The following is a 24,501-nucleotide window of genomic DNA, read 5'->3' as shown; positions in this document are numbered from 1 at the left end:
ACGAGGAAGGAAAATGGACAACCCGCGACGCAGAAAACAACTGCATTTAATCAAAGGATTGCATACAATTGTATATAACAATGTTATATGTAATAATTATTTACATATAATTATATGTTAGGATTATCTCCTAATTCTTGGTCCAGGCCAGTGGCTTGCTGTCTTTGCTCTTCATTAGAATCATGTGGGAACTTTTAAAAAAGACTAACTAATGCTTGGGATCTATCTCCAGGGATTGTGTTTTAATGGTCTGGGGTAAAGCCTGGCAGGATCATTTCTCAGAAGTCCCTTCGATGATCCTGATATGTGTGTGGGGCTGCGGACCACTGGTTCATGGCTTTATAAACTCAGCCTCCCATTTCCTGTTGGTCTAAAGATCAGCAAAGAATGCCCTGTGGTCTGGTCATTTCTGTGGGAAAGATGCAATGATAAATATTTCAGCTCTCTTTCTCTCCTTTAGAGGAAACCGTATCTTCCCAACCAGATGAGTAGCCCATGCCCTTGAGAAGTGACAAAAGTAGGAGCAGGCACGTTTGTGACTTAAAAAGCTCCATTTGAGAGAGGAAGGAATTTGGCATTCAAAAGAAGGAATACTGGCCCTCCTATCAGAAATTATGTTCTCTCACCCTGACCCCCTGGAGAGAGCCTCTCTGATTTAAAATCTCTCCTCTCTCTACCCCATACCTGAATGTGGGCATGAACTTCTTCCTGGTGGTTCTGATGGTGTAACTCAGCAAAGAAAAATCCTGGTGAGTCCTGTAATGTGGGAGAACTCTAGGAAGGAAAAAAAAAAAATTGGTTGCCTCCATTCGTCTGTCATTTTTCAAAGCAAATGCATGTCTGGGTTTTCCTTTTAAATGATTGGTTGCTTTAAGGATGATGGGGACGAGATATCTGGGGTAGCTCAGCCATTTTCCTCAAATTGGCGTCTGCAGACAGAACTCATCCATCACGCGGTGCTTTCCCTCTGTGGAATAGACGTATTCCTGCTGAATCCCCTCTGATGATTTATGGAGCCACAGGAAATTTGGAGAACAGAAATGATTTCTACATAAAACAGTAGCATAAAGTTTTTTTTTTTTTGGGGGGGGACTTCTTGATTTATTCATAGGCACTTTGAAGTATTAAAAAAACAAGGAATTTAAAAGTACAATAATTGGCATAAAAAAACCCAAGTGGACCAAGAGAAATGACAAAGCTGATTCCTCTTCAGCTCTCTCTACCCCTCTGTGCCACTTATGTATCCATAGGGGACAGCTAGGAAAAGAGAGCTTGTGCCAGGGAGTTTCATAAAGGGAATGTAATATGGACACTAGTTTAAAACACGGTGTTGAAAGAAATGAAAAGCCAAACAGTAGATGGGGAGGCAACCAGGGGTTAGTGGCAGCAGCAAGTCACTACCAAGAGGGATCTGAAATAAGAAATAGTAACACTCCAAAGACCATTCAGTGATTCCAATATGCCAGTGGGGGTTGAGGACCACTGGTCGACACCTTTAAAAACGCAACCTCCGGGCCCTGGCCGGTTGGCTCGGTGGTAGAACGTTGGCCTGGCGTGCGGAAGTCCCGGGTTTGATTCCCAGCCAGGGCACACAGGAGAAGCGCCCATCTGCTTCTCCACTCCTCCCCCTCTCCTTCCTCTCTGTCTCTCTCTTCCCCTCCCGCAGCCGAGGCTCCATTGGAGCAAAAGATGGCCCGGGCGCTGGGGATGGCTCCTTGGCCTCTGCCCCAGGCGCTAGAGTGGCTCTGGTCGCGACAGAGCGATGCCCCGGATGGGCAGAGCATCGCCCCCTGGTGGGCGTGCCGGGTGGATCCCGGTTGGGCACATGCGGGAGTCTGTCTGACTGCCTCCCCGATTCCAGCTTCAGAAAAGACAAAAACGCAACCTCCATTTCCTGCTGGTCTAAAGGTTGGCAGGGAATGCTCTGCAGTCTGGCAATTTCTGTGGGAAACCTGAAATAATTTTACTCTCTTCTTCTCTGAGAGCAAGAGGAGGTAGTGTTAGAAGAGGCAGGAAACCAGGGATGCCGGATGCTAACAGTAGCCATGGTGAAGCTACCAGCAGAAGCCAGGACCCAGGAGGGAGCAGCTTCTTTGCTGGGCTGGAGTCAGGAAAGGGAGGGAACGATTAGCCTGACTTCCTCCTGCCTCCCCACATGCCTCTAATGCCCTTCATGGGCTGAGCCTAACAGGACGCCAGTTGTTTCTAACTGCAATGCAATTTTAACACAACACAAATTGTCACATTAACTTAATCTTGTTCATTTGAACTGTAGCAGTTTGGTAGTTTTATTTCTAATTTGTAAATTTGTTTTGTTGCTATGGTTGTTTAGCATAATGAGTTTATATCTAGTTTTACATTTGCATATATATTTAAATAACATTCTAATGAAAGTCGTTTGTCAGCACTAGGGGCTTGTGAGAATATTTTTTCCTCCGAAAAGAGGGCATTCATTATTCAAGTTTGACAATAATGGCATAAAATTCCGATAGCAGAAGTCACTGAGGATTTAATTGGAGTAGCTGGGAACGAGGATCTGAGGGTGGCCTGAGATTTGAGTCATAGGGAGTAGGGAGTTTTTAATTTTGCTTAGGACAACTCTTTTAAATTCACTATTTAAAAAGGGAGGAGTGTTTCCCAAAATGCCGACTCATAGGCAGATTTTGTTTTTATATCAGAAGTATTTAATAAAATATTTTTAAGAGGGGTCAGTATAAGTGTGGTCAACCACACAGTCTGCCCTGAGGGTTGATTTTGTATGTGGGTGATTTTTGCAATATGTTCTCTTTTCAAATGATGGGCTTTGCAGCCTTTTCTGCTCAACAGCAGGAATTATTTTTGACAGACCTGAAGCTGACCTCAGCCTCCAGCCTGGGAGCAGCTGGCCTTGAGCCCCTAGTGACCGTGAGACATGGAGATCAGGGACAATGAGGTGTCCCAGATTGGGTGATGCCTTGTGCTCACCGATGGAAACATTTTGTCTAGGTCAGGGGTCCCCAAACTTTTTACACAGGGGGCCAGTTTACTGTCCCTCAGACCGTTGGAGGGCCGGGCTATTAAAAAAAACTATGAACAAATCCCCATGCACACTGCACATATCTTATTTTAAAGTAAAAAAACAAAACGGGAACAAATACAATATTTAAAATAAAGAACAAGTAAATTTAAATCAACAAACTGACCAGTATTTCAATGGGAACTATGGTCCTGCTTTTGGCTAATGAGATGGTCAATGTCCAGATCCATATTTGTCACTGCTAGCCCTAACAAGTGATAGGACGCGTTTCCGGAGCCGTGACGCATACGTCCCATGTCACCGGAAGTAGTACTGTATGTGAGCAACACCGTACTTTACTCCTCTCACTGACCACCAATGAAAGAGGTGCCCCTTCCGGAAGTGTGGCGGGCCAGATAAATGGTCTCAGGGGGCCGCATGTGGCCCGTGGGCCGTAGTTTGGGGACCCCTGGTCTAGGTTCTCTTTATCCCACACAGAAAACAAAACCAAAGCCAAACAAATCCCCACTAGTTTCTCTACTGATAGAAGTAAAATAACATTTGTGTGAAGTAGAATAAGTAGCTTCATTTTATTTTATGTATTTGGTTTTTTTGTTTGTTTGTTTGTTTTTTAGTGAGAGAAACAGAGAGAGAGAAGGACAGACAGGAAGAGAGAGAGATGAGAAGTATCAACCATAGTTACGGCACCTTAGTAGTTCATTGATTGCTTTCTCATATGTGCCTTGACTGGGGGCTCTAGCCAAGCCCGTCTCCCCTTGCTCAAGCCAGCAACCATGGGGTCATGTCTATGATCCCATGCTCAAGCCAGCAACCCTGCACTCAAGCTGAGGAGCCTGAGCTCAAACTGGATGAGCCATGCTCAAACTAGTGACCTCAGCGTTTCAAACCTGGGTCCTCAGCGTCCCAGGCCGATGCTCTATCGTGCCAATGCCTGGTCAGGCTAAGTAGCTTTAAAATCTAAAGTAAATGTGAAATATTTCAAGTATGCAGAAGATTATATAATAGGCATTCATAAATCTAGCATCCAGTTTTTTTTTTGTTTTTTGTTTTTGGATTTTTCTGAAGCTAGAAACTGGGAGAGACAGACAGACTCCCGCATGCGCCCGACCGGGATCCACCTGGCACGCCCACCAGGGGGGGCGCTCTGCCCACCAGGAGGGGCGCTCTGCCCACCAGGGGGCGATGCTCTGCCCCTCCGGGGCGTCGCTCTGCCGCAACCAGAGCCACTCTAGCGCCTGGGGCAGAGGCCAAGGAGCCATCCCCAGCGCCCGGGCCAGCTTTGCTCCAATGGAGCCTCGGCTGTGGGAGGGGAAGAGAGAGACAGAGAGGAAGGAGAGGGGGAGGGGTGGAGAAGCAGATGGGCGCTTCTCCTGTGTGCCCTGGCCGGGAATCGAACCCGGGTCCTCCGCACACTAGGCCGACGCTCTACCACTGAGCCAAACCGGCCAGGGCCTAGTATCCAGTTTTAAACACAGCTAATGTTTTCTTATTTCAAATCTCTCCCTTTTTCTTAAAATATATTACAGATACAACAAAGCTCCAATGTTCATTATTAACTTTTTTTTTTACAATTTTTCAGTAGAGTTCTTCTTTGACCCATAAATTATTTGGGAAATTTCAAATTATTCAAATGCCTGGGATTTTGCAGGCCATCTTTTGTTTGCAATGTGGTCAAAGAATATAGCCCATGTGATATCAATTTCTGATATTTTTTGAGATTGCTTTTATTGCCTAGTAAAGTTTTATATTTGTTGTATTTGTTCTTTAAAATAATATTTATAATCTAATTGTTGGAGTAGAGTTTTATATCTTTTCATTAGCTTGATCGTTTTCATTGTATTGTTCAAATTATTTATATACTCATTAATTTTTGGTTCTTTGATTTTCATTTCTGAGAAAGAGGTATTAACATTGTCTACTGTAGTTGTGTATTAATCAATTTCTCTTTGTATTTTAATTTTTGCTTTATATGTTTGTAACTGAAATGTTTTCTATATTTTGGAGCTAATAAATTGGGCAAAACATGCACAGGATTATGTTGTTTTCCTAGGGAATTTTTCTTTTTATTATTAGGTAATGATCTTCTTTGTCTCCCCAAATACTTAAAGCCTCTTTTGTCTCTGTGTAGCGATGTACTAGCTTTCTCTTATTTAGAAGTTGCCTGGTATATATTGTTCCAAACCCTTTAGTTTCTGACTTTCACTGCCTTGAGCTCTAGACTGTCTTCTGGAAGAAGCATTCACCAGGATTGTTATTTTGCCTGTTTCTTTTTAATCCAATTTTAGAGGTGCAGAAAAGTCTCACAGAAAAGCACTTAGGATATATCACACATTTGATTCTAAAATGGATTTCATGGTTTTATTTCCTTTCCTATTCTTCCCTTGATTAAATTGATTTAACCCCCCCCCCTTTTTCTCTTATATTGATTTAGAAGTTTTACTTTTTTTTTGCATTTTATTTCTATTATTTTTTCTGTTTTAGTTGTTACCAGTATATTTTTGATACACATACACTATCTAAAGTTCATCCTCCTGACTAATAAAAAGACCATAGTACCTGACTGTAAATAATTATATTTTTTCATATCTGCTAGTTAGCTTTACCATATTTTTAAATCTTTTTTTTTACATTCAACGTTTGTTTATATTTACACACAAAGCAACTATTTTGTTTAACAGTCCTTCTTGTTTCCTTTCTCTCCATGATTTAATTTCCCTTTATTTTAAGAGGGCCTGTGGTTGGCATCTCTCATTTGTTGGTGTGAACGTTTATTTTTAGTTTACCTTCATTCTTGAATGATAGTTGCACTTGGTAAAATATTCTATCTTGAAGGATATTTTCCCTAATCACTTTTGAAGCTATATTTTCTTCTTTCCTCTGCTGCTGTCAGCCTAAGTAATGTTTTTTTTTTAGTAAATATGTCTATCTTTCCCCTTGATTTTAAGACTCTTTTTTTCTGTTTTACAATTTTGCTCCAATGCATGTATCTGAGTGTAGATTTATTTTTATTTTTCTCCTGGCTTCTTTGTGCAACTTCTTTGATGTATTTATATCTTTTTTCAATTCCAGACATTATCTTTTTGAATCTTCTTCATATTCTCTATGAACCTTTCTAAAAAATCCTGTTAAATGGATTTTCAGTCTACTTTCCATTTTCTTTATTTTCCATCCTTTCTACTTTTTTTTACACTATAAACGTCTCTCCATGCTACATTTAAAGTAATACATCCTCAGCTTTTTTTTTTCCCCTTTCATTTATCTAGTTTTCTCTTCTTTGGAGCCCAATCTATTAGTTAACAAATCTACTAAATTTTTATGCATGGTCTTCTGTCAGGGTCTTATTCTTTTATCATGGATTTTTTTCCTTCTTTAATCTCTTTAGCCATTTCAACTGCTTGTATTTATTTATTTTAAATTTTTTCTTCTCTTCCAAGTGAAAAGAGGGGAGATAGACGGAGACATCCGCATATGCTCTGATAGGACCCACCCAGCAGCCTCCATCTGGGGCCGATGCTCTGCCCATCCGGGGCCATGCTTGAAACTGAGATATTTTTAGCGCCTGAGGTGCAGGCTCCACAGAATCATCCTCAGCACCTAAGGCCAATGAGCTGGAATCAATCGAGCCATGACTGTGGGAGGGAAACAGAAAGAGAAAAAAGAGATATAGAGAAGGGGAAGGGCTGGGTAGACAAGCAGAGAGTCACTTCTCCTGTGTGCCCTAACCAAGAATCAAACCTGGGGCATCCACATACCAGACGATGCTCTACCACTGAGCCAACCATCCAGGGCCTCAACTGCTTATATTATACTATCTTTCAGATAGTTTATAAAATTATTTGGAAGTGATACTTGTTTTTCTGTGAGATTTTTATGAAGAAACTTTGGACCCCTAATTACATTAGCTTTTTACTTCATATATTATACAATTTTTAACTTGTAACTTTATCTCGAGCAGTTGTTCCCTCTGTGGACACCCCTCGCGGTAGTTCCAGTGCGGCTTCCTTTGAGAGAAGTTTCGTGTTTGTTTCCCCGGGGAGCCCTGCACAACCAGCGGGGGAGCAATGCCCATGTCCCCCTGCCACCGGGAACCCCATATCCTAAGGAAAGTGCAGAATAAATTTCTAAGCCTAAGTGTGACATGGGCTTGAGGCTTTGTGTTTTTGCCGAAAATGTCCTTTTTCAACCCCAGCTCTTAGGGCAGAGATTAGCCTCACTGCTGTTTCCCTGGGCTCTAAGGGGGGACTTAGTCCAGTTCTTTCACACTGAGGTTCCAGCTCTTTAGGATTCCAGCTTCGTGCAAAAGTTTCAGCTACACACACCCTCCTTGTACAGCCCCAGTGCCTCACATTTTCTCCTTCTGTGGTTATATCAGGGCTGATTTCACAGTCTGATGTAAGCTCCTCTGCACCTCCCATCCCCAGGCCACGCGGCGTCGGTTTGTACACACAGCGTCGGTTTGTATACGCAGCATCAGTTTGTACACGCCGAGTCAGTTTGTACACGCCGGGTCGGTTTGTACACGCGGTGTCGGTTTGTTTACGCAGCATCAGTTTGTACACGCCGAGTCGGTTTGTACACGCTGGGTCGGTTTGTACACACAGCGTTGGTTTGTATTCGCAGCATCAGTTTGTACACGCCGAGTCGGTTTGTACACGCTGGGTCGGTTTGTACACACAGCGTTGGTTTGTACACGCGGCGTCGGTTTGTACACACAGCGTCGGTTTGTATACGCAGCATCAGTTTGTACACGCCGAGTCAGTTTGTACACTCTCAGCCTTTCTGGCCTCTTTTGATATATATGTGGCCTGGATTTTCTCTTTATTTCATAAGCCCAGCAGGGTACTTTAAAAACAAATTGTCATTTTAAAAATCCTTTTTTTAAATCCAACGTTTCTAGATATTTGTAGTTGAAATCATTCTACTTTTCCTCCATTACCCATATAGACTGAACTAATTTATTTTCTATGGAAAAATATAACGCATTCTATGTAGTATAGGCTCCTAGTGAATATCTTGCAAACATTTATACAAAGCATTGAGATATATTTACATGACATTTGAAACTACGAGTAACCTGTATGAAAAATACCTGTTTGAGAGAATGTTTGACACCAAACACCAAAAAAAAATTTTTTTTTATTAATTCTTTACCTCTTTAAGCTTTTAAAAATGTATTTTAAAACATTCTGCATTTGCCTGACCAGGTGGTGGCGCAATGGATAGAGCGTCGGACTGGAATGCACAAGGACCCAGGTTCGAGACCCTGGGGTTGCCAGCTTGAGCGCGGGCTTATCTGGCTTGAGCAAAAAAAAAAAGAAAGAAAGCTCACTAGCATAAACCCAAGGTCACTGGCTTGAGTGGGGGGTTACTCAGTCGGCTGAAGGACCGCGGTCATGGCACATACAAGAAAGCAATCAATGAACAACTAAGGTGTTGTAACAAAAAACTGATGATTGATGCTTCTTATCTCTCTCCGTTCCTGTCTGTCTGTCCCTATCTATCCTTCTATCTTCTATCTGACTCTCTCTCTCTGTCCCTGTAACAAAAAGGAAATAAAAAATAAAAAATAAAATATTCTGCATTCTGTGGACATATTTAAATTATCTGACTAGTATAATGTGACTACTGCCTTAATGTAAGAGAGCAAATCAGCTGAAATAAATTTGTTTTCTTTATTCATGGTTTGTGGTCAGACACTATTTATGTTATGTGTGGGGAAGTAAACTGCTTTGTATGTAAAATGCATCACACAGAAACCTCTTCTAGTCAACACACATGTGGCTATAAGATTCCTCAATAAGGTAGATTCCAGAAGTTTCTACTGAACTCTTCAGATCAGATTGGTTCTGGGAAGGAGGACACGAACAAAACTCTCAGCCCAATGGAAGCTCTGTATTAAATTGGTATATAGTGGGGCAGGACTAAGCACAGGTACCCTCAGGGGTTAGAGTGAATATTCTAGGTCTTCTGGCATTCTCTCTGCTCTCTTTGCTAGTAGTGCCCATGCCCTTGAAGAAACCATTCTCCATGAATCTTTGTAGCCTCCATAGGACTATAGTTTAAGGTGCCGGCTTCTCTGGGCAACTCTCCCAAACTAGTCCAATCAGACCCTCTATCCTAGGACTTTGAAGTTTGAGCTGAGCGAGAAAGATCTGAAGAATGATCATTAGTGGCATTTGCTATCAATTCTTACTACCTGGATTCTAAGAGCTGCCTTTTTTCTTTTTAGGGGAGCACTTGCTTGAATTCTGTTTGCACCTTTCTTTTTTATTTGGTGAAACTTGAACAATATTCTTACAAGATTGTTCTTTTCAGCTTAAGTTAGCCAGAATCACTCTCTGTTGCTCTGTACACAAAATATATTCCAGTATAAAACTCACTTTAGGTAAATTAAACTCTATTTTGAAACTCACAATTTAAATGAAACCAATGTTGAATTAAATGTACAACAATTACCTCTTAATATATTAATTTTGGAAATCAGTTATGTTTACATTTTGAATTTTCTTCAAGTGAGAATCATGCTTTTAACCAATGTAGTTGATTGTGCCTTGGCAGGGATAAGCTGATGTGGTCAATCTAAGTCTATAAAATAAGTTGTGGTACACATATGAGACTCTACTGTACATATAAAGCAGAGATGTTCTTATCTTATTATTAAGCTTGTTTAAATAAGGCTGGGTGGGTGCTGTGTGCAGGGTGGTCAGAACCTCTTGTGGTCACATATTTGCTGAGTAAAAGAGGAGATTTGCTTAAAGTTCCCCTTTTTTAACTTTTGTAATTAAGAAAGGGTTCTTAGTGTGTTATCATTTTGAAATTACTCTGTGTAATAGGAACTAATGAATCACGTTGTCATTATGAAAAACCAAAGTAAAATTAGAATGTTGTTTTGCAAAAGCACATTGACAGTTGTTCTGTTCAGAGTTGTGTAAGTTGCTCTATGTGTGGCTGTCCACAAGCCTTTTAATATATATGCACCCTGATTTCAGGCCTCTGTGTCTTAGATCTGGGTGTCCTTCCTGTTGTAGTGCACTCTTCACTGTTTCTCTGCCCAATGAAGTTCTAGTCATGGCCCAAGGCCAACTCAAACATTACCTTCCCCTGGAACCTTCCTCAATTCCACCGGGCAGAATTAGTCACTCTGTCTTTTGGACTCTCTAATCATTTCTTCATCCCACTGGAGAGTCCTTCTCCTCAACTAATAAATAGATTGTGAGCAACATGGAAAGTGGGGAGGTACTGGTCCAAAGTTCTCTGCAGAGCAACTGCTCAATATCTGTAATCAAATTGGTTTATCTCCTTAGGAACTGAACCTTCTGCTTCTTCATTTATACAAAAAAAATTCCTTTAATACATTTCTCTGAATATCTAATATATGCATATTGCCAAGGGGCCACAATTATCTGCAGAAGGATTTTAATAATACACACAGTGAAAACAAACACACCCCTTTCACCTTATTCTTTATTTGTTTCAATTTAAGTATTACTCAGTATTTCACACTTTGAATACTGTAATTTTGGAGAGTCACAACAATCCTTCTTAGAGATGAGTCCCTTTTTTAGGGGGGGTAAAATAATTTCAACTTATCAATCATATTGTGTTTTGGTTAGTTCATTTCCCCCTTTCTTTCCTAACTTAAAAATAAGTCTATCCTACTTTGGAATTAACCACACCCATGCTCACCTTTTGGTGAATGGAAGTTTGAATAGTGGCTTTTATACATCTCTATGATCACATGGTGTAGTCTAGGGACTCCGCGTGGCCTAAATATTTTTCAGCACCACCGTGGCCCCTCCCTGATTTGGACTTCATGTTTCAGGCACCCACTGCCTTTCCCTGACCATAGAGTTGTTTCTATTCCTGTTTCCTGTGCTCAGAATATTCGACCCCTACCTCTTTACCTGGCCAAACCTTACTTATCTTTCAAGACTCCACTGTAAGTCTACTACTGACTTTCAAAAAGTATTTTCTTAGTGCCTGATATATGTCAAAGATACAAGACAGATAAGAATATAAAATTCTAGTAAGGAACACATATATAAACAAATAAAAATAAGTAAGATAATCATCAAATGTGACAAGTGCCCTGAAAGAAATGAGTAGTGTAGATAGAGGGTGTCTGAGAACAGGGTTTTTTAGGTGGGTTGTATAGGAAATCAGACTTTATATAGATTTTAAAAAGCTCATGGACAGCCACACATAAAGGAGGCAACATTTGAGCTTGGCCCCAAATGGAAGCCTTCTGTGACCTCCCCTAAGTTCAAATCTCCTTCTTAGTATTTGCATTACATCTGATGCGTATCTTTAGCTCTATCACATCATTAGCCCTGTTTATATACCTCAATGTTGTACTTGTGAATGTTTAGCAAAAAAGTCTCAAATAAACAGATTTGTAGTGTTTGCCAGTTTCCATAGCGTAAAGTAAAATGCTCTCGCCATGGCTGGTTTTAAGTTACTAACTTAGTGTCAGTGAAGTGAGATTGGGAAGAGACGCCCAGAATCGGCCGTTGGGAGCCAACATGAGCCAGTTTGAGCTGGCTCCAGCATACCACTGTGCTTGTCTCTCCCATCAAGTTGTTTACTCTTTCAGGTAGGTCATAAATATTTACTGAATCAAGGAATCACCCAACTACATGTACCCACATAACTGAAATACGTTGTTTTTAGTGTTATTATTATTAACTGTGTTATTATCAAGTAAAGCAGCGGTTTTCAACCAGTGTGCCAAAGAATTTTTAAAACATGCAGTACTTGACTAACTACTCAGGGACACTTACTTCTTTTCTCTTATATTGTCAAGTGAAAAAACGACAACAGCCAACACAACAACAGCCATCCAATGTGAATGCCCTGTCTTGAATCATAAATATCTAGATCATATAATAGAATTTCATCTTATTGGTCACATTGAATAATAAGATTGCATCTGATTGGTTAATTCTTGTTACCAGAAATCCTTATATACAAGTATAGGCACCTGATTTTTTAAAAAGTCACTTTGGAGCAAAAACAGTAGGTAATTACTATTATTTTTTCTTTGTAAGTTGATCAAAATTATACCTATTTTTTGTCAGATTGGCATAAAATATAACATTTTTTGGTGTGCCACAGGTTTTTAGTAGTTTACGTGTGCCACAAAATGAAAAGGTTGAAAATCACTGAACTAAAAGTAATGTCAATAGGGAAAAGGAATTATGTATTGACTATTGTATGTACTTAAAATTCAATGATGGAACTATTTATAAAAACACTAGCATTCTAGGCAATACTGATTCTTATCACAAATCAAAAGGTTTGAATGAATTAGAAAAAAATGAAAGATACATATTCAAATTTACAAATATACCATATGTATCAATTTTAAGGCCAGTAAAAGAAAAATAATCTAAGCAGGCTATGTATTTTATTAAAATAAAGAGGAAATAAAAGGCTATATGTCATGCATAGTGCTAAACAAAAAAAAATGTCTTTAACCAAGTCATCATGGTTTCCTAATAAGGAAACCGTGGAGGACATGATTTTATTGTCTGGGCATGCCGGAAGGAAATTTGCTTTGTGGACAGAGTCCTATAAATAAAATACATGAAAACATGAACTAGTGACTTTTGATTATTCTTCATCTTGATGGTTATTTCCATAGACTTTGACACTAAGGAATAGTAGATGGTAAACTACAAAAAAAGTATCTAAAAAAATTTATAATGCTGAAAATCAGAGGGATTTAAAAGTCACTTCCTAGACTAATCTAAAACCATCAGAATATTTTGTTGTTATTTGACAGATGCTAGGACCACCCACTCCCCACATCTCCAGTTTAGATGGCTTTCATCATGCACACTCTGTTAGCTGACATTTTATACTTAGAGAGTTTAGGAGATTAAAGATGGCTTCAATCTCTTTGCTATTCTTCCTTTTGAAAAATGGACTCTAATTCCTCTCCACTTGAATTTGGGCCAGCCTTAGAGACTTGCTTGACCAATAAAATGAAGTATAAGTAACATTCTGGGACTTCTGGGGCTAGGTGAGAAGACTCTGTGGTTTTCTCCAGGGTCTTCTGCCTCCTCTGTGAGATCAGAGCTGCCTGTAAAAAGCCTGAGTACCCAGAGACTACCATGCTGAAGGGTCATGTCTGAGCACTTGGCTGGCACTCCCTGTTGAGCCCAGCCTTCCTATTATCCACACCAAGAAAACAATCATGAAGGTGAGCATGTATATATCTTCTAGGCCCTCTCTTCTGCCTGCAGAATATTATTACTGAGTGACTGTATTCATACCACTTGAAACAAAAGAGTCAGCCCTGGCAGGTTGGCTCAGCGGTAGAGCGTCAGCCTAGCGTGCGGAGGACCCGGGTTTGATTCCCGGCCAGGGCACACAGGAGAAGCGCCCATTTGCTTCTCCACCCCTCCGCTGCGCCTTCCTCTCTGTCTCTCTCTTCCTCTCCCACAGCCAAGGCTCCATTGGAGTAAAGATGGCCTGGGCGCTGGGGATGGCTCCTTGGCCTCTGCCCCAGGCGCTAGAGTGGCTCTGGTCGCAACATGGCGACGCCCAGGATGGGCAGAGCATCGCCCCCTGGTGGGCAGAGCGTGGCCCCATGGTGGGCGTGCCAGGTGGATCCCGGTCGGGCACATGCGGGAGTCTGTCTGACTGTCTCTCCCTGTTTCCAACTTCAGAAAAATGCAAAAAAAAAAAAAAAAGAAAGAGTCAAACAGATGGGTGCTGCCCAGTTCCCTGACCCACAAAATTATCATGTATGGAAAACATGTTTTGTTACACATGAATAGAAACTGGGACAGAAATATCCTTCCTTCCTTCTGCTCTTCTTTCTTCCCTCCCTCCCTCCCTCCCTCCCTCCTTTCCTTCCTTCCTTCCTTCCTTCCTTCCTTCCTTCCTTCCTTCCTTCCTTCCTTCCTTCCTTCCTTCCTTCCTTCCTTCCTTCCTTCTTCCCCTCCTTCCTTCCTCCCTCCTTCCTTCCTTCCTTCCCATGGTAGGCCTAAAGAATTGCCCCAGAGATGTTCAATCCTAATACCTGGAACCTATGACTAGGTTACTTAATATGACAAAAAGAGATTTTGTGGATGTGATTAAAAGAAACAGTTTTAGATGAAGAAATTATCCTGGATTATCAGGTGGGCCTAATGTATCCACGGGATCCTTATAAGAGGCAGGCAAGAGGTTGAAAGATAGAAAATGTAAGGATACAAGTAGAGATCAGAGGAGAAAAAATGTTACTCTGTTGGCTTCGAAGACAGAGGAAGGGGCATGAGCCCAGGAATGTGGGCAGCTCCCAGAAACAAGAAAAGGCAAGAAGTGGATTCTGCCCTGGAGTCTCCGAAAGGAATGCGGTCGTGCAGACCCAGCTTAGATCCAGGTCTATAAGGTAACACATTTGTATTTTAAGTCACTAGGTTTGTGGTAATTTGCTACAGCAGCAAGAGAAAATTAATTGTTAGTTTTTTAAATTTAATTTTTTCAAAAGATAGTGTACTATAGAGACTAAGATCATAATAAACTGTGAAGCCAAAATATCTGAGTTCAAATCTTGCTGTTTTGTCTTGAGCTGTCTACTTAAATTCTCTATGCTTCTGTTCAATCAGATGTAAATGAGAATTATAATAGTATTCACCTTAAAGGGTTGTAATTAATACATGCTAAGTGCTTAAACAATGCCCTTGCATGGTAAACAAATTGGCTGTTATTTTGCATATTCATGCTTACCAAATTTATTAATTAAAATAACCTCTACTTAGAGATTAACACTTTCTAGTTTATTAATTAGTGGCATCTTAATGGAGATTGGCATACGGCCCAGAATTTCTTTTCTTTTGAAATGACTCACTTCATTTTTTTTTCTGTTCATTAAAATAACAACAACAAAAAAAACTTTTCAAAGTGTAAAGAGAAAAAGGGAGGTGTTAATAATTTTACCATGCTCTAGAATCCACTGCTGGTAGTATGTTAGTATATTTCTTTCTAGATTATTTTATGTTTGAAGAAATGGCTGAAGTAACATTGTATATATACAGCCTTTCTTTAAGTTTATATCATAAGCATTTTTCAAGAAATACCATAATATAACAATAATCCTAATAGTGGACAGTCAGCCATTTTAAACTCTCATTATCGTAAATAATAACAAAATAGAAATAAATATTTTGTGCACAAATCTTTTTCTTACTATGGTAAAATAGACATAATATAATTTTACCATTATAACCACTTTAAAGTGTGAAATTAGTGGTATTGAGAATATTCACATTGTACAACCATCACCCATTAACAAGTTCCAGAACTCTGAATATCTTTGCCTGAATTTTAGAGTGTTTCTACATAAAAGATTTATAGAAGGTGTATTATTACATTAAAGGAAAAAGATATTTTAAAATACATCGAGAAGGGCTGTGGTTAGCTCTCCAGTGTACAAGAATATTGGTCTTACAGTATTCTCATTTGCACCATGTATTATTTAAAACATCTTTGCAATCTGACATGTAAAAAATAACACCTTGAGTTATTTGCATTTGTTTGATTATTAAGAGTCTGAACATTTTCTCTTTTTAAAAATATTTTATTTATTGATTTTACATAGAGAGGAGCTGGTGTGGGGGGGCGCGAAGTTATTGCTTCACTCTTAGCTGTTCATTGGTTGCTTGTGGTACATGCCTTGACCCGGCAAGCCCAGGGTTTCGAACTGGTGACCTCCGCTTTCCAGGTCGACGCTTTATCCACTGCATAACCACAGGTCGGGCCTGAACATTTTCTAATATGTCAATTAACTATTTTATCTTGTGAAATGTCTGCATGTTTTTCATCCATTTAACTGTTAGGGTATTTCTATCTCTCTTTTGTAAGGAAATGAGTCAGATTCAATTCAATTCAATTCATCTGGATGCAGTTTTCATTCTTCTTTGTCAGGTAACATGGAGAGAAGATTTCTCAATGTGAAAACAAATAAGCAAAGAATTTTTGGTTGTGTGTGTGGGGGGAAGTAGAGGTCAGAGCAGGAAGAGACGAAGAGAAAGATAGAAAAGAAAAGTCTTCACACTCTGTCCTGCAGGACCTGAGGTCTCCACGGAGATGTTCCAGGGCTGCATGGGCCAGGAGGGGGTGAGGCTGCCCCTCTGGCTCTCTGCTCTGCTGTCCTGCTTTAACTAGAGGGTTCTACTCTGATTTTCTCTACATCTTAGGTTCCATGCAGGATCTTATTGGAAGAAAGGATCCCTTGGTTAGTACATGTTTGAAAATAGCAAATCTGGACAAATGTAAGGTGACCAATTGTCCTCCATTAGGGAGGACAGTCCTTCTTTTGTCAGTTCCATCCTCCCTCGAAAAGTGTCCTCCTACATGTCCTCCTTTTTGATATTGGAAGACTAATCTGTAAATGTCCGAATTCGATTGATACAGAGTTGATCAATTGTGTGTGATGTGACATATTTGTATTTGACATGACGATTTGTCAAGGATCAGTACAGTGCGGTGAGAAGCGATTACGAGACGCATGTGCTCCACATGGGAGACCTTGAGAGAGTGTGTGATAAACCAAGCGTGCAAATGGCTTTGTGTACTTGTTACTGAAACACAACACGGCACATACAGCATTGTAGACTCACAATTATTTCTTTCTCAGTGAATATTCAATCATAGACAGGTGAGTACAATTCATGTTTTATTAATTCATTATCTATTTAATAATTTCCAAATACATATAATTTTATTTACAAGTATTTTCCTGAAATTTGAGTTTTAAAGTGGAAATCTAACCTCAAACCATATCTATTAATAACACATTTTGATTAAATAGTTGTATAAAACAGACATTTTTTAATTAGAAAATGATAAATACACCCAAATATCACTCTAAATTAGTGGTTTTGTTTGCCATTTAGTTTTACTAAATGAGTACTTTTTTTTACAATTATTATTAAAAATTAATAGGCATGTAAGCAAAGTTACAATATAAAATATTATAAATGTTTTTATTATGCATTTATCATATTATAGTGTATTATTGTTGCAATGAATAATATGTTTCTTTTATTTACGATATTGTGTTCTTCAATTTATTTTTGTCCTCCTTTTCATTGTAAAAAAGTTAGTCACCTTAACAAATGGTTTTCAAATATTTGTGTATCTAAGTATCACTTGGGAAGCTTCCTAAAATTGCAGATTCCTAAAAACCCATCCCAGAAGACTGTAGGTGGAGCCAGGACAATGGCATTTTAATCTGTTGCTGGATTATCTCCTAGAGACACACTCTGGGACACTCTGCTATACCCTGTCTCAAAGTGTAGGATTTACAAAATGAATCCACATCATACCCAAGATGATCTTGCATGAGATGAAATCAAACTGACCCCTGCATGAAATAAAATGGAATCACACAAAATGAGAGGTTTTCCTTTAGCATTCTCTTTCCAGTCTTCCGAACCTGTCAGTGGGAATTCTCAGCTTGGTGCTAATGTGTCTTTCACACTTTCTAACACAGAGGTCCCCAAACTTTTTACACAGGGGGCCAGTTCACTGTCCCTCAGACCGTTGGAGGGCCGGACTATAAAAAAAACTATGAACAAATTCCTATGCACACTGCACATATCTTATTTTAAAGTAAAAAAACAAAACGGGAACAAATACAATATTTAAAATAAAGAACAAGTAAATTTAAATCAACAAACTGACCAATATTTCAATGGGAACTATGCTCCTCTCACTGACCACCAATGAAAGAGGTACCCTTCCAGAAGTGCGGCGGGGCCGGATAAATGGCCTCAGGGGGCCGCATGTGGCCCGCGGGGCCGTAGTTTGGGGACCCCTGTTCTAACACATATTAACCTTCCTTTTAAAAAAGACAAAGTAGGCCTCAGGCTCAGAGGTTTCAGTGAGTAATAGTATCTAATTAAATTTTAAGGACATTATTTTGATTTTATTAGATTTTTTTGGTATGGTCACCTACTAATTATGAAAAATTATGTTGGAATTTTAATTTATAGTATGATAGTAAGGTATTGGGAAACGATAGTAAAATTGTAAAGGACAAAAATAAGGAAGGTTGAAGTCAAATGAACCAACTCTGTGAATCACTGCTTTGGAACAGGAGCTTCTGTCCAGAAAAGGCAGATACAAACCCAGAGCTGGGGGTGGTGGTTGTTGAGAAGCAGGGTGGAGGGGGCTAAGGAGCGTCGGGGTCCGTGGACACTATGCTGTGGGCGGAGGGCTTCAGGGAGAAACTTCTCCACGATTCAGTCACACTGCCAGCCACCTTAACGAGGTTTACCCACTTGGCTGTTTATTCCCTTAGATGATTCAGGTGAGAACAGAACAACTTGTGTCTACCTTCAGCGACACATCCGTGAGTCTACGTGGGATGACAGGGCACTAGGACTTGCCAGCTGGCAACCCGGTGTTTGGCAGAAGGTTAAAGATGCGGCTTTGAGCAGTTACAGACAATTTCCCTCCGCTTCTCCTCTCATGCGTCGCAATTAAAAAAACACGTTGCTGATTCACCGTGCCATTCGCAGGGGTCCCCAAACTTTTTACACAGGGGGCCAGATCACTGTCCCTCAGACCGTCAGAGGGCCACCACATACAGTGCTCCTCTCACTGACCACCAATGAAAGGGGTGCCCCTTCCGGAAGTGCGGCGGGGCCAGATAAATGGCCTCAGGGGGCCACATGCGGCCTGCAGCAGCCATAGTTTGAGGACGCCTGCTGGGCATAAAGGGGATGCTAAGAGGCCTTTGTAATGGGCTGTCTTTTAAAGCATGATAGAGGCTGGATTATTACTGACTAAAAAAGTTTCAGTTTAAAAAAAAAATCTCATTCAAAATTATGGATTTGGAAAAGCTGAGTCTAAACCAACAACCATGGCGTTTTCCGATTGAGTGTTTAGTACCCCTACAGGAGGTGCCATTTGCAACGCAGTCCCTTTGCACAGCAATCATTTATCTTACTCGCTGTAGTCTGCCCTGTTATCTGAGTTATTGAACAGACCTTGGTTTTACAAACGTTAAATCATTTTCTTTAGTAAAGACATTGTAAGTGGAAGATGTCTACCACCACATCTTAATAGTGGAATTATTCTTCTAGTCTTATTATTATGTATGTATAGGTAAGAATTATAAGAGAAAATAACTATTACAACCCTATGATAATTTTTTTTTTTTTTTGCATTTTTCTGAAGCTGGAGACAGGGAGAGACAGTCAGACTCCCGCATGCGCCCGACCAGGATCCACCCTGCACGCCCACCATGGGGAGATGCTCTGCCCATCCTGGGCATCGCCATGTTGCGACCAGAGCCACTCTAGCGCCTGAGGCAGAGGCCACAGAGCCATCCCCAGCGCCGGGGCCATAGAGCCAACCGGCCAGGGCCCCTACCCTATGGTAATTTTATCCCCTGTAATAAAGCAAATGAATTTCCCTAAGCTCTTTTCTTTCTTTCGCTCTTTGAGAATAATGTTTCCTGAACAGGAAGAAGATGGCTTCTTCTCTCCCCCTGAACTCTCCTCTCCAATGTGGGCTGTGCCAATGGGAGATCAGCAGTGATGATTCTCCATTCTGCTTTGTTGGAATCAAGAGTACATAAGGGCACAGCCTCCATCCCCAGTGAACTTACCTTCTGGATCAGGGGTCCCCAAACTTTTTACACAGGGGGCCAGTTCACTGTCCCTCAGACCGTTGGAGAGCCAGACTATATAAAAAAAACTATGAACAAATCCCTATGCACACTGCACATATCTTATTTTAAAGTAAAAAAACAAAACGAGAACAAATACAATATTTAAAATAAAGAACAAGTAAATTTAAATCAACAAACTGACCAGTATTTCAATGGGAACTATGCTCTTCTCACTGACCACCAATGAAAGAGGTGCCTCTTCTGGAAGTGCGGTGGGGGCCGGATAAATGGCCTCAGGGGGCCGCATGTGGCCCACGGGCCGTAGTTTGGGGACCCCTGCTCTGGATTTTGGGTGGTGGAAGAAGAGAGGGAAGTCCTTTTTCCTACTCAGTGTTATCATCAAAAGCAGTTCTCATGTACCTTTTTGAGTCTGGCGCTGTGTTGGGACATCAGTACATAATGATCTTTCTAGTGGACAAGTGTTCACCCCATGTTAACATTGGTGTACATGTGGTCAAAAACTCCTCTTTTTGATGTGGCAGAAATGTAGACATTTCTCCTTTCACCAAATTTGTGAGTGGAATAAAAGGTAGTCCTCAACTTTACTAGCTTCTTCTGAGAGGTTTGAAAGCTTTCAGAAATAGAGATCTGCCTGACTAGGGGGTGGTGCAGTGGATAGAGTGTTGGTCTAGGACTCTGAAGACCCAGGTTCAAAACCTTGAGCGCAGGGTCACCAGCTTGAGCATGAGATCATAGACATGACCCCATGGCCACTGGCTTGAGCCCAAGGCCACTGGCTTGAGGAAGGGGTCACTGGCTCAGCTGAAGCCCCCCAGTCAAGGCACATATGAGAAAACAATCAATGAACAACTAAGGTGCCACAACTATGAGTTGATGCTTCTCATTTCTCTCCCTTCCTGTCTGTCTCTCCATCTCTCTCTCTCTTAAAAAAATAAAATAGGGACCCTGTGACATTTGATAATGGTACATGGAAGCAAGAGAGTAAGTAGGTGTGGTATCAGAATTGTTACAAAACCTTTCCAACTGCTATTTCAGTGAAATCGCCCTTGAGCTTCCCCATGTGGTTCTCCTATTTCAGTCCCTCTCCTAACTATGACTCTGGGGGGATAAAAGCAAGCTGATGAAATGGTTAGAAATTTTTTACTGAACTTGTCTGCTATGATTTCCCTTTTCCCCACGTGTGTGGACACAGCTTTGGTTCTTTTCTTTATGCTTACTCCTCAGCTGGCCCTACTCCTCCCATTAGGACGTAGGAGATTATTCAGCAGGTGAAGTCATTGCACACTGTTTGCTTTTGAATAGGAGAAAGCCTCCTGTCAGAGATAAACCCGGCTCCGAGTGTAAGGGGTTGTAAGCCCAAAGTGAAATAAATGTCAGTATGGCATTTCAGCACTTTCGGTAGGAGCTCGCACGGGCCTAATAAATCCTGCAGCGGGGCTATAAGACACTGAATTTGGCTTGAAATATAATCTGAGCAGATGATTCTGTTTTACCACACCAGAGGCCAAGTTCGTTCTGAGCCAGCCATAGTCCAAATGAGGGTAGGCTTCCGGAGGGGTAAGGTTTGAAAGAACTCCATTGAAAGTCATTCAGAGCAAGTGCCCTTGGCCCAGTCAGTTCCTGCCCAAAAGCAGGGGCTCCCTCGCTGGTGTGGATACGACTAAGCATGAACTCCCTTCTCTCCATAACCAACCCCAGACAACCACCTCTATGAGGAGACCGGGTCATGCAAAAGCTGGTCGTGTGCCAATCTGGCATACACCAGAACATGTGACATTTCCATGGTCCAAGAACCCCTAATCTTTATCGATGTGCCTAAGTCAATTCCAGTCTTTCCGAGGTAAAGTCAGAGAGTGTGTAAACTTCTCGGCCCCTGGAGAACAGGGCATATCATGTAAGGGGACACTCTACTTGGATTGCTACTCAAAGAAGGAGACGTGGGTGCAGAAGAAGTAGTTAGAGACAACAGACTGTGATCAGTTCCCTGGGCTTGCTCTTGGGCCCTAGAACTTGGGTGCCCGGAGACTCTTTCACTTGCCTGCCAGCTTTAATTAGCCTTTTCCTGCCATTGTGCTGCCAGGAAAAAAACAGTTCTCTGGGTTAAACTCCAGGCTGGCATTTGGGAAATGGCTGACCTTTAGAACACGACTCTGTTCTTAGTATTTGCTGGGTCTTTAGTCTCGAGGCGTGCTTCACTCTGCTCTGACCTCCTGTGTCTTACTTTGCCCTTGGAGTTAGGAACAGGATCAATCTCCCAGACCTGCTCCTTACACTGTAACAACTGATAATATGTTAAGTTCAAAAGAAAAATCTTAGGCAACCCTTTAGGGGCCTCAATGAAACTGCATGTTGTATATCAAATGTAATTTTTAAAAGCCATGAAAACTCCAGCAGTTTAAAAGCAAACAGGGTTAAAATGTTTTGCATCACATTTCTAAGGCTTCTTAGAAATTTCATATAAGAAGCTCTATTTTACTTGCCGGCCAGCCAACAACTCCAGCTGATTTCAGCTGCTGTTTTTAGGTGTGTGCAAAAAAAAAAAAAAAAAAAATTATTTTCCAAAGAATTTTGTTACGCAACCTAGCATAACATGCTTGACAATCAGAAGAGACGGGATCGTGTAAAGGTAACGGGGAGGAGAGATTGCTGTTCTCTGTCATGGTGTAGCCAGAAAAAAAAAAACAAATTACATTGAGTGACTCGAGGCAACCTGAGTTCCTCAGACCCCCGGTCTTTCTACGCATTACAATTTTGCCCCAGTAAAGAGATTATTAAAAAGAAAGGTCGCCAGGGCCTTCAAAAAGGAGACCCTATTCTTTTCAATTACTTCTGATTTATGAACTGCTTCCACTAGTTCCCATAGTCTGCCTTCCCAGCCTCTAGCCTGTCTGATAAACACTGCACAAAAATTCTGCTGGTTTGCAAAATCTGACTCTTTCGTGTCTGAAATCCTGTTTGGGACCCTGGGAGGAAGAAACATCGAAGTCTCCAAAGAGCTGCCAGTGACAAATGTCTGCAGCGTTTCCTGATGGCAGGGAGCAGAAGCGAGACTTGAAAGAGAAAACACACGCGGTGGAATCCTCCTCCGCCTCCTTCGGAGCCAAATGCTGACCTGTCAGATCGTGAAGCCCCGCCCCTTCAGCCGTTCTGCCGCTCACGCTGTGGTCTGATCTCCAGAAATACAGCCTCTTCGGTTTCAAACTAGATGCGATTATTGAAAACGAACTGTGTACATTCCCAAGCCCATATTTTCTCACAGCCAGGAAAGGAGGGGATAAGAGGGTCTGGGTCAGGCTTTACAATCCACCCCCCCCCCCAACCTCCACAATCTTGTTTTCAAAAGCAGGGGCTTTAAAATATATAGAAAGCCTGACCTGTGGTGGCGCAGTGGATAAAGCGTCGACCTGGAAATGCTGAGGTCGCCGGTTTGAAACCCTGGGCTTGCCTGGTCAAGGCACATATGGGAGTTGATGCTTCCAGCTCCTCCCCCCTTCTCTCTCTCTGTCTCTCCTCTCTCTCTCTCTCTCTCTCTCTCTCTCTCTCTCTCTCTCTCCTCTCTAAAAATGAATAAATAAAAAATAAATAAATCAAATATATAGAAAGCATAACTCAGCAGTCATCTGGCAACGGGTAAGCATGATTATCTTTCAAAATAATAATGACGCCAAACTTTGTAGAAAGAGGAAGCTGCTCTCTTTGTTCCCGAGTCCTTACGATGGAGATAAATATCTCTCACGCATAAATACAGAGACCATTTTAGAACTGGTCCATCTGCTTGTCTAGACTTATAGGAAGGCATCATAAAACGGTTATTTTCAATGGGCCAAATTTCCTTGCAAAGGAACCCTATCTGTCCCGGAGCTGAAATGAGCCCCAGTTTTAGAATGGACTCGGCCACCCTAGGCGTTTTCTTTTCCTGTTTGCCTGATGGCGCATCTTGATTAACATCATATTAACAAGGGGTTTAAAGGTTTCTTGTTTGTGTTTTTTCACAAGGGAAGGAGAAGGGTCTTCCACCTGAGTCAGCCCAGAAGACGTTTTCTCAGGTTCCGCCGAGACAGGACCGGAGGGTGGGATGGTTTGTCTGGTTGGAAGGGCATGTTTGCTGCCCTCGGACCTAGCATTTTGGTCTTAGAGGATATCTTATAAGGGCCTCTTTGCCTCTGTGCTGGGCATTGGTCGGTGTCATCTGCAGTTTTAGGGTGTTGGCCCCAAAGAGACAGAGCTTCTTGTTATTCCATAGAGGGTATGAGAGCATCTGGGAATTACGAGGGTGTTGATGAGTAACATGCCCCGTAGACACATGAGATCAGCCTGCTTCCCGGTCCTCACCACACGGAGGAGCTGGGCTGGGAGGGCAGAGGTGAGCTGCTGTGGGGAGGCAGCTGGAACACAAAGTGGCAATAGTCAGCTTGGCCATCGTTAAGCCCTATTTGCCATCTATGAGTGAGTTTATTCCAGTGTTTGGTATCCAGGGGTACTTTGTCCAGGCCAGACCTTGCCTTCCTGTTTATATGAAGGAAATGCTTCAGAAATTTATTTCAGAGACTCAAAAATGTCCTTGGGTATCAAGTCAATGTTAAATAAACAACGTAGTGATAAACTTTTAAAAATATCAGAGCTCTATGGAATTCATTTTACTAGAATGATCCATGAACTTTGAATAGCAAAGATCAAAATCCTGGACTTTTGGGCATTTGTTTTACTATGATACTTTCCAATTTAGAAGAGGACAGATTTTTATCTGTTTCCCTGGGTTAGCAATGAGAATGTCGAATTTAATGTTGTCTAAGGAACGGCGATAAACGACTTGTTTCGACTGTCCAGGGTATCACACCCCATGGGAGAAGAA

At 41.3% G+C, this 24,501-nt stretch overlaps 1 non-coding gene across 1 annotated transcript; it reads right to left on the bottom strand.

Annotated features, from left to right (window-relative positions):
- Nucleotides 1–4,391: 4,391 nt before the first annotated feature.
- TRNAT-AGU (transfer RNA threonine (anticodon AGU)) lies at nt 4,392–4,468 on the bottom strand. Its single transcript has one exon. It is a non-coding gene; the product is annotated as a tRNA-Thr (tRNA).
- Between the last annotated feature and the right edge of the window lie 20,033 nt (nt 4,469–24,501).

Source organism: Saccopteryx leptura, chromosome 7, assembly GCF_036850995.1.
Source record: "Saccopteryx leptura isolate mSacLep1 chromosome 7, mSacLep1_pri_phased_curated, whole genome shotgun sequence".
NCBI lineage: Eukaryota > Metazoa > Chordata > Mammalia > Chiroptera > Emballonuridae > Saccopteryx > Saccopteryx leptura.
Note: the sequence above shows the minus strand (reverse complement) of the source record. Positions and strands in the feature narration are given on the sequence as shown.